Below are 9,006 nucleotides of genomic sequence, written 5' to 3' on the forward strand. Positions count from 1 at the left end.
GTACGAGCTGTGATAACTGTTTCTGATAGAATGAAGAGTAGACTGATATATGAAATATTCCTTTATTGGGTGAGAAAATCAGACCATGTCATAACTGCTTTAAGTCATACAGAATAGATATCAGAGCCTTAAACAGGCTGAATTCTGCTAAATGGGTCAAACTGGGCAGAAAGTATACAAACACATAACATCCTTATAAAATATGATGTAACACTATAGATCAACTTACCTCAGAATATATAAAGCATATAAACAATTACAGCAATATGATGCGACAAACACAGCAGTACTACTAATCCAAAATACTCAAAGCTTCATAGAACTGAAACAAACATTTATTTTTAGGTCCATTCTGCTGCTGATACATACTTTAGGTTTCTGAGTATTAAACTTGTTGCTGCCTTTCATAGTGTGTAACTTGAAGGCCCTGAGTACTTTCTCCCACACTGAAAACACTGGAATGATAAAATTATTTAAACATTACCTAATAAGACTGATTCAGGCCAGACAATTAGTTATGTTAAACTTTTCTAGCAGTCCTTCACAAACAGGGAACAGTCTGTCTATTCTCGCCATCTGTCAGCTGCTGCTGGCTCTTCCTCCTCCTCTTCCTCACACACTGCTGAGTTTGTCCTGGTGGATCATCAGGGGTGCAAAGCCTCACAGATGATGTGCAGCAGTGGGTCCCTCACTCTGTCCTCACTCTGGACACTTGCAGTTGTCACACATGGAAATCAAATGTGCGATGAGCTGCAGGATTCAAACACAAGTGTAACTTATAAATACATGTTCATACTTTTATTACACAATCAGAGAGAAAGAAACAGAGAGAAAGTGCAGGACAGACAGACAGCTGACAGTCTCAGGTGTATACACTGCTACAAAACAGCACAAGAGAAGGAGGATTTAGTGTTTGTGTTATTACAAGTGCTAAACAAGAAGAGTTCCCAGATGGTACAGTGGACACATGTGTGACTCCTGTGATTAAAGCATCTTTCTTTCAGCTTAACGAGTGAACCGTCAGCTCGTTCAAACACACGTTAAAGTCCGTTTGGCTTGACACCACCGAACAGAGGCAGCAATATAACATAGCGAACATTAACAGTGCAGTGAATCCTGCTTGTGCCGTGATATTCAGGACTGCAAACCGAGCAGTTGTTGTGTTTGTGGATGTATGACTGACTTTAATTATCCATAAAATAATCACATCTCTGTAAGAATAAGGTTGACTATTATGGGGCGCCGTTTGTAAACTGAAACATGCCGAAATTAACGGCAACATTTATCCACATTTAGCTCTAAAACTTACAAAAACATGTTTTTTCGAGTCATTTTTTACAACATTTAGTAAAATAGTTGTAACTTCCATCCATCCATCTTCATCCGCTTTATCCGAGGCCAGGTCACGGGGGCAGCAGCCTAAGCAAAGAGGCCCAGACCTCCCTCTCCCCAGCCACCTCCTCCAGCTTATCCAGGGGAACACCAAGGCGTTCCCAGGCCAGCCGAGAGATATAATCTCTCCAGCATGTCCTGGGTCTGCCCCGGGGCCTCCTCCCAGTGGGACATGCCTGGAACACCTCACCCAGGAGGCGCCCAGGGGGCATCCTTGTCAGATGCCCGAACCACCTCAGCTGGCTCCTTTCGATGTGGAGCAGCAGCGGCTCTACTCTGAGCCCCTCCTGGATGGCCGAACTTCTCACCCTATTTCTAAGGGAGAGGCCAGCCACCCTTCGGAGGAAGCTCATTTCTGCCGCTTGTATCCGCGATCTCGTTCTTTCGGTCACTACCCACAGCTCGTGGCTATAGGTGAGGGTAGGGACGTAGATTGACCGGTAAATTGAGAGCTTCGCTTTTACACTCAGCTCCCTCTTCACCACGACGGACCGGTGCAGCGTCCGCATTACTGCAGCTGTAGCCCCAATCCGTCTGTCGATCTCCGGCTCCCTTCTCCCATCACTCGCGAACAAGACCCCAAGATACTTGAACTCCTCCACTTGGGGCAGGAACTCATCCCCGACCCGGAGTGGGCACTCCACCCTTTTCCGGCTGAGAACCATGGCCTCAGATTTGGAGGTGCTGATCCTCATTCCCGCTGCTTCACACTCGGCTGCGAACCGTTCCAGTGCGAGCTGGAGGCCCTCACCCGATGAAGCCAACAGAACCACATCATCTGCAAAAATCAGAGATGAGATTCTGAGGCCACCAAAGCGAAAGCCCTCCGCCACTTGGCTGCGCCTAGAAATTCTGTCCATAAAAATTATGAACAGAACCGGAGACAAAGGGCAGCCCTGGCGGAGCCCATCACCCACCGGGAACGAGTCCGACTTATTGACGGCAATGCGAACCAAGCTCTTGCAACGGTTGTATAGGGATCGAATGGCCCGTAGCAATGGGCCAGACACCCCATATTCCCGCAACACCTCCCACAGGACACCCCGAGGGACACGGTCGAATGCCTTCTCCAAGTCCACAAAACACATGTAGACTGGTTGGGCAAACTCCCATGCACCCTCAAGTATCCTGGAGAGGATAAAGAGCTGGTCCAGTGTTCCGCGACCAGGACGAAAACCGCATTGTTCCTCCTGTATCCGAGGTTCGACTAACGGACGAACTCTCCTTTCCAGCACCCTGGCATAGACTTTCCCAGGGAGGCTGAGGAGTGTGATCCCCCTGTAGTTGGAACACACCCTCCGGTCCCCCTTCTTAAAGATGGGGACCACCACCCCGGTCTGCCAGTCCACAGGTACTGCCCCTGATCTCCACGCAACATTGCAGAGGCGTGTCAACCAGGACAGCCCTACAACGTCCAGAGCCTTCAGGAACTCGGGGCGGACCTCATCAACACCAGGGGCTCTGCCACCAAGGAGTTGTTTAACTGCCTCAGTGACCTCGGCCCCGGAAATTGGCGGGTCATTCCCCTCATCCCCAGACTCTGCTTCCTCCTCGGAAGACGTGTCAGTGGGATTAAGGAGGTCCTCGAAGTATTCCTTCCACCGCCTGACAATTTTCTCAGTCGACGTCAGCAGCGCTCCGCCAGCACTATACACAGTGCAGGTAGAGCACCGCTTTCCCCTCCTGAGACGTCTGACGGTTTGCCAGAATCTCTTCGAGGCAGTCCGAAAGTCTTTTTCCATGGCCTCTCCGAACTCCTCCCACACCCGAGTTTTTGCTTCAGCCACTGCCCGAGCCGCATTCCGCTTGGCCTGTCGATACCTGTCGGCTGCCTCCGGAGTCCCACAGGCTAACCAAGCACGATAGGACTCCTTCTTCAGCCTGGTGGCTCCCTTCACCTCTGGTGTCCACCATTTGGTTCGGGGATTACCACCACGGCAGGCACCAACCACCTTGCGGCCGCAGCTCAATGCAGCAGCTTCGGCAATGGAGACGCTGAACATGGTCCATTCGAACTCAATGTCCCCAGTCTCCCTCGGAATGCTGTTGAAGCTCTGCCGGAGGTGTGCGTTGAAGATCTCGCGGACTGGGGCCTCTGCTAGACGTTCCCAGCACACATATAATAAAATAAATTATATTATATTGGAATAAAACAAACATTGCCTTTACTATGAACAAACATTTGGACTGCATATACAACAAATCTTACTGCAATAAAAGCTGTCCAAACATTTTCTTATATGTTCTACTTGAAGCTTTTAGTGCCTGATATGCGGTGTGGCTGTTACGGGGTGTCTTGTTGCTGCTCTTGCTGTATCTAACTTTTCATGTATGCACAAGAAAATTTAAAAAAAGCTTTGATGTTGCAGGTTTTAAAATTCTGGTCTTTCACAAACATGCATATACGCTAGAAAAATGATCAAAACTGTGATATGTTTCTTATTTGTTCATTTAGGAAACCCTGATGCTGCAGAGTTTCGCCAAAAACACAAGACTCGCCTAAAGAGGAAGTTCCAGTGTGTGTTTGAGGGGATCGCTAAAGCAGGAAACCCAACCCTTCTGAATCAGATCTACACAGAGCTCTACATCACAGAGGGAGGGACTTCAGATGTGAATGATGAACATGAGGTCAGACAGACTGAAACAGCATCCAGGAAACCAAACAGACCAGAAACGATAATCAGACAAGAAGACATCTTTACAGTCTCACCTGGAAGAGATGAACCAATCAGAACAGTGCTGACAAAGGGAGTGGCTGGCATTGGGAAAACAGTCCTAACACAGAAGATTCCTGCTTCTTTGGTTTCAGTAAAGAAGTGATGAACAAGTTCCACCAATTCTTTACTGAAACCAAAGAAGCAGGAATCTGCAGCTTTGAAGACTTCCAGGTTGTGTTCATCTTTGATGGTCTGGATGAGTGTCGACTTCCTCTGGACTTCCACAAAACTACAATTTTGACTGATGTTACAGAGTCCACCTCAGTGGATGTGCTGCTGATAAACCTCATCAGGGGGAAACTGCTTCCTTCTGCCCGCATCTGGATAACCACACGACCTGCAGCGGCCAATCAGATCCCTCCTTCATGTGTTGACATGGTGACAGAGGTCAGAGGGTTCACTAACCCACAGAAGGAGGAGTATTTCAGGAAGAGATTCAGAGATAAGAAGCAGGTAACCAAGATCTTCTCCCACATCAAGTCATCACGAAGCCTCCACATCATGTGCCACATCCCAGTTTTCTGCTGGATCACTGCTACAGTTCTGGAGGATGTGCTGAAAACCAGTGAGGAAGGTGAGTTGCCCAAGACCCTGACTGAGATGTACATCCACTTCCTGGTGCTTCAAACCAAAGTGAAGATGGTCAAGTATGATGGAGGAGCTGAGACAGATCCACACTGGAGTCTAGAGAGCAGGAAGATTATTGAATCTCTGGGAAAACTGGCTTTTGATCAGCTGCAGAAAGGAAATCTGATCTTCTATGAATCAGACCTGACAGAGTGTGGTATTGACATCAGAGCAGCCTCATTGTACTCAGGAGTGTTCACACAGATCTTTAAAGAAGAGAGAGGACTGTACCAGGACAAGGTGTTCTGCTTCATCCATCTGAGTGTTCAGGAGTTTCTGGCTGCTCTTCATGTCCATCTGACCTTCATCAACTCTGGAGTCAACCTGCTGGAAGATCAACAGGCAACATCTTATTCGCCTGAAGTGTTTACAGAAATACATGAACTAAAATATCTCTACCAGAGTGCTGTGGATAAGGCCTTGGAGAGTCCAAATGGACACCTGGACTTGTTCCTCCGCTTCCTCCTGGGTCTTTCACTGCAGACCAATCAGACTCTCCTACGAGGCTTGCTGACACAGACGGGAAGTAACTCACAGGACACAGCCCAGTACATCAAGAAGATGATCAGTGAGAATCTTTCTGCAGAGAAAAGCATTAATCTGTTCCATTGTCTGAATGAACTGAAGGATCGTTCTCTAGTGGAGGAGATCCAACAGTCCATAAGATATGGTAGTCTTTCTACAAATGAACTGTCTCCATCTCAGTGGTCAGCTGTGGTCTTCATCTTACTGTCATCAGAAGAAGATCTGGATGGATTTGACCTGAAAAAATACTCTTCTTCAGAGGAGCCTCTTCTGAGGCTGCTGCCAGTGGTCAAAGCCTCCAACAAAGCTCTGTGAGTACAAGACATCTACAAACCCATGTATAGAAATGTTTGTGCAGTATAAAGTAGAAATAAAAGAAAACCTAAACACAGAATTATTACAATAGTCATTGAAAATGGTACTAATATTAAAATCACTGTTTGAAAGGTTTTCATTTTGTATTTAATATCAGTAACGCATCAAGGCAAAAAACAAAAGAAGAAAAAAAGACTGGGCAATCTAAAACCTAAAACGACTAATGTTCTTTTTATGCAGGGTATTAAAAGAGCATGACAAATAAACTGAAACTTTTTAAAATAAAAACGGGGAGGACAAATACACTGAACAAAAATATAAACGCAACACTTTTGTTTTTGCTCCCATTCCCCATGGGATGGACGTAGAGACCTAAAATTCATTCCAGATACACAATATAACCATCCCTCCCAAACAGTGGTCACAAATCAGTCCAAATGTGTGGTAGTGGACACATCTGCTATATTGAGATAATCCATCCCACCTCACAGGTGTGCCACATCAGGATGCTGATCTGACATCATGAGTAGTGCACAGGTGTACCTCAGACTGCCCACAACAAAAGGCCACCCTGGAATGTGCAGTTTTTTGCGCTATTGGGGGTCTGGGGACCCAGAACCGGTCAGTATCTGGTGTGACCACCATTTGCCTCATGCAGTGCAACACATCGTCGCATGGAGTCTATCAGATTGTCAATTGTGGCCTGTGGAATGTTGGTCCACTCCACTTCAATGGCTGTGCGAGGTTGTTGGATATTCGTGGGAACTGGTACACGCTGTCGTATACGCCGGTCAAGCACATCCCGAACATGCTCAATGGGTGACATGTCCGGTGAGTATGCTGGCCATGCAAGAACTGGGACATTCTCAGCTGCCATCTGCCCTGAACAATGTGAACCATGATTCATCCGTGAAGCGCACACCTCTCCAACGTGCCAGACGCCATCGAATGTGAGCATTTGCCCACACAAGTCTGTTACAGCGACGAGCTGGAGTCAGGTCAAGACCCCGATGAGGACGACGGGCATGCAGTTGAGCGTCCCTGAGACGGTTTCTGACAGTTTGTGCAGAAATTGTTTGGTTGTGCAAACCAATTGTTCCAGCAGCTGTCTGGGTGGCTGGTCTCAGACGATCTTGGAGGTGAACCTGCTGGATGTGGAGGTCCTGGGCTGGTGTGGTTACACGAGGTCTGCGGTTGTGAGGCCGGTTGGATGTGCTGCCACATTCTCTGAAACGCCTGTGGAGACGGCTTATGGTTGAGAAATGAACATTCAATGCACGGGCGACAGATCTGGTTGACATTCCTGCTGTCAGCATGGCAATTGCACGCTCCCTCATTGCTTGTGGCATCTGTGGCATTTTGCTGTGAGACAAAACTGCACATTCCAGGGTGGCCTTTTGTTGTGGGCAGTCTGAGGTACACCTGTGCACTACTCATGATGTCAGAAGAGCATCCTGATGTGGCACACCTGTGAGGTGGGATGGATTATCTCAATATAGCAGATGTGCCCACTACCACACATTTGGACTGATTTGTGACCACTGTTTGGGAGGGATGGTTATATTGTGTATCTGGAATGAATTTTAGGTCTCTACGTCCATCCCATGGGGAATGGGAGCAAAAACAAAAGTGTTGCGTTTATATTTTTGTTCAGTGTAGTTCAATAATTTAAAAATCTTTCTCATTGCATAACTGCAGATAATTTGGAAATTTAATTGTTCACAGAATCCAGTGAAATGCAGGAAACAAGGATCATCTAAGCAAAAGAACCTTTTGTTAAAATAAATCATTGGAGGGTCTCACAGACACTTTAAAGAACATTGTCGTCTTCCATAAATGCAAATCAAAGTGTTCTATAAACATGTTCTTATGTTCAAAAATGATTTAAATTAAACTGAGATCCCCATAAATATGGTAAGATAAGATATGATGTAAAACAGATGGATAGATTGTTTACTGCTCAATTTCCCTCAGTTTAAACAGGTGACATATTGCCTTTGTATACATTTCAATAAAAAGTCGGAGTTTAATTATTTGCAAATGACCCTTTTAACTTTACCTATGTTCCATGAAGAGGTTTGAACTGCATGTGTTATTCGTCCATTGAAAAACCCCTGGCAGTCAAGGTGCCATGCAAAGTGGCCTTACAGTTCAATGTCTTGTCCAAGACAGATCGAAGAAATATTGGATCAAACCACTAATCCTGTGATCAGTGGACATTCAATTCTACTATCTGAGCAATAGCCTTTTTTTTTTTTTTTTTGGCTTTCATTCTTAAATCTTTCTCAGGCTCAGCTGTTGTAATCTCTCAGAAAGAAGCTGTAAAGCTTTGTCATCAGTTCTCCGCTCCCAGTCCTGTAGGCTGACTGAGCTAGACCTGAGTAACAACAAACTGCAGGATTTAGGAGCGAAGCAGCTGTGTACTGGGCTGGAAAATCCACATTGCAAACTGAAAATTCTCAGGTCAGATTACAGCTAATTTTGGATCAATTAAAGCCTGTTTTCTGTTTATGTCACTTAATGTCACTTTGTGTTAATATCGTCTAAATCAGGCTCTCAGGTTGTATGATCACAGCGGAAGGTTGTGTTGCTTTGGCCTCAGCTATGAGGGGCAACCCCTACCATCTGACAGAGTTGGACCTGAGCTACAACCATCTAGGAGACTTTGGAGTGAGGCTGCTATCGGCTAGACTGAGAGACCTGCTCTCCACACTTGAAACTCTCAGGTAATGAACACACAAAGTATTTTCCCTTGAGTGACAAATGTCCCCAGTGAATGAGTAGACTCATCAACATATTTTGCATCACACCACACTAGGAAGCACAGGCTGTGGAGGAGGAGAGGCCCCAATCTTCATTTCTAGCTTATTGAATTAACCATACATCTGGACAGTTATTTGGTAATTCCCCTTGGATTCTGTTTATCTCGATAAGCTCTTTTATCTAGCGCTTGTTGAAACCTTTCATTTTATAAAAGGCTTTGTGAAGTTTTCTGATACCCTCTGTTTTCTCGAGCTATGAAAAGTTTCCCAAATATAAAAGCTGTCCATTTATCTTTTTTTTTTTAAAAATAAATTAAAAACTCAAAGCAATACTATATAAATGACTATATTAAATTAAACATTGTACAGTTCATGTTCAACATTTAATACGCGTTGAAAGTTGGATAGACAATCATTGTTTTTGCATTTTGTTCTCCAGGGTGGACCATAGTGGTGAACAGTGGTTAAAACCTGGTCTGAGGAAGTGTAAGTTTGACTAATGATGTGAAACTTTCTAATTAAATCCAAATCATTATCATTAAACTTTCTACAAATGACAGCATATCAGTAATTACAGAATAAAGCCATTAGATGTGTAAGATAAAAACTGTGCCCTCTTGTAAACTTTTTATTTATTCTTGCCTTCAGATGTCTGTGATCTTGAACTG

This window comes from Rhamphochromis longiceps, linkage group LG15 (genome assembly GCF_057381845.1).
Source record: "Rhamphochromis longiceps isolate RC_006_pf linkage group LG15, R_longiceps_female_GT1.1, whole genome shotgun sequence".
NCBI lineage: Eukaryota > Metazoa > Chordata > Actinopteri > Cichliformes > Cichlidae > Rhamphochromis > Rhamphochromis longiceps.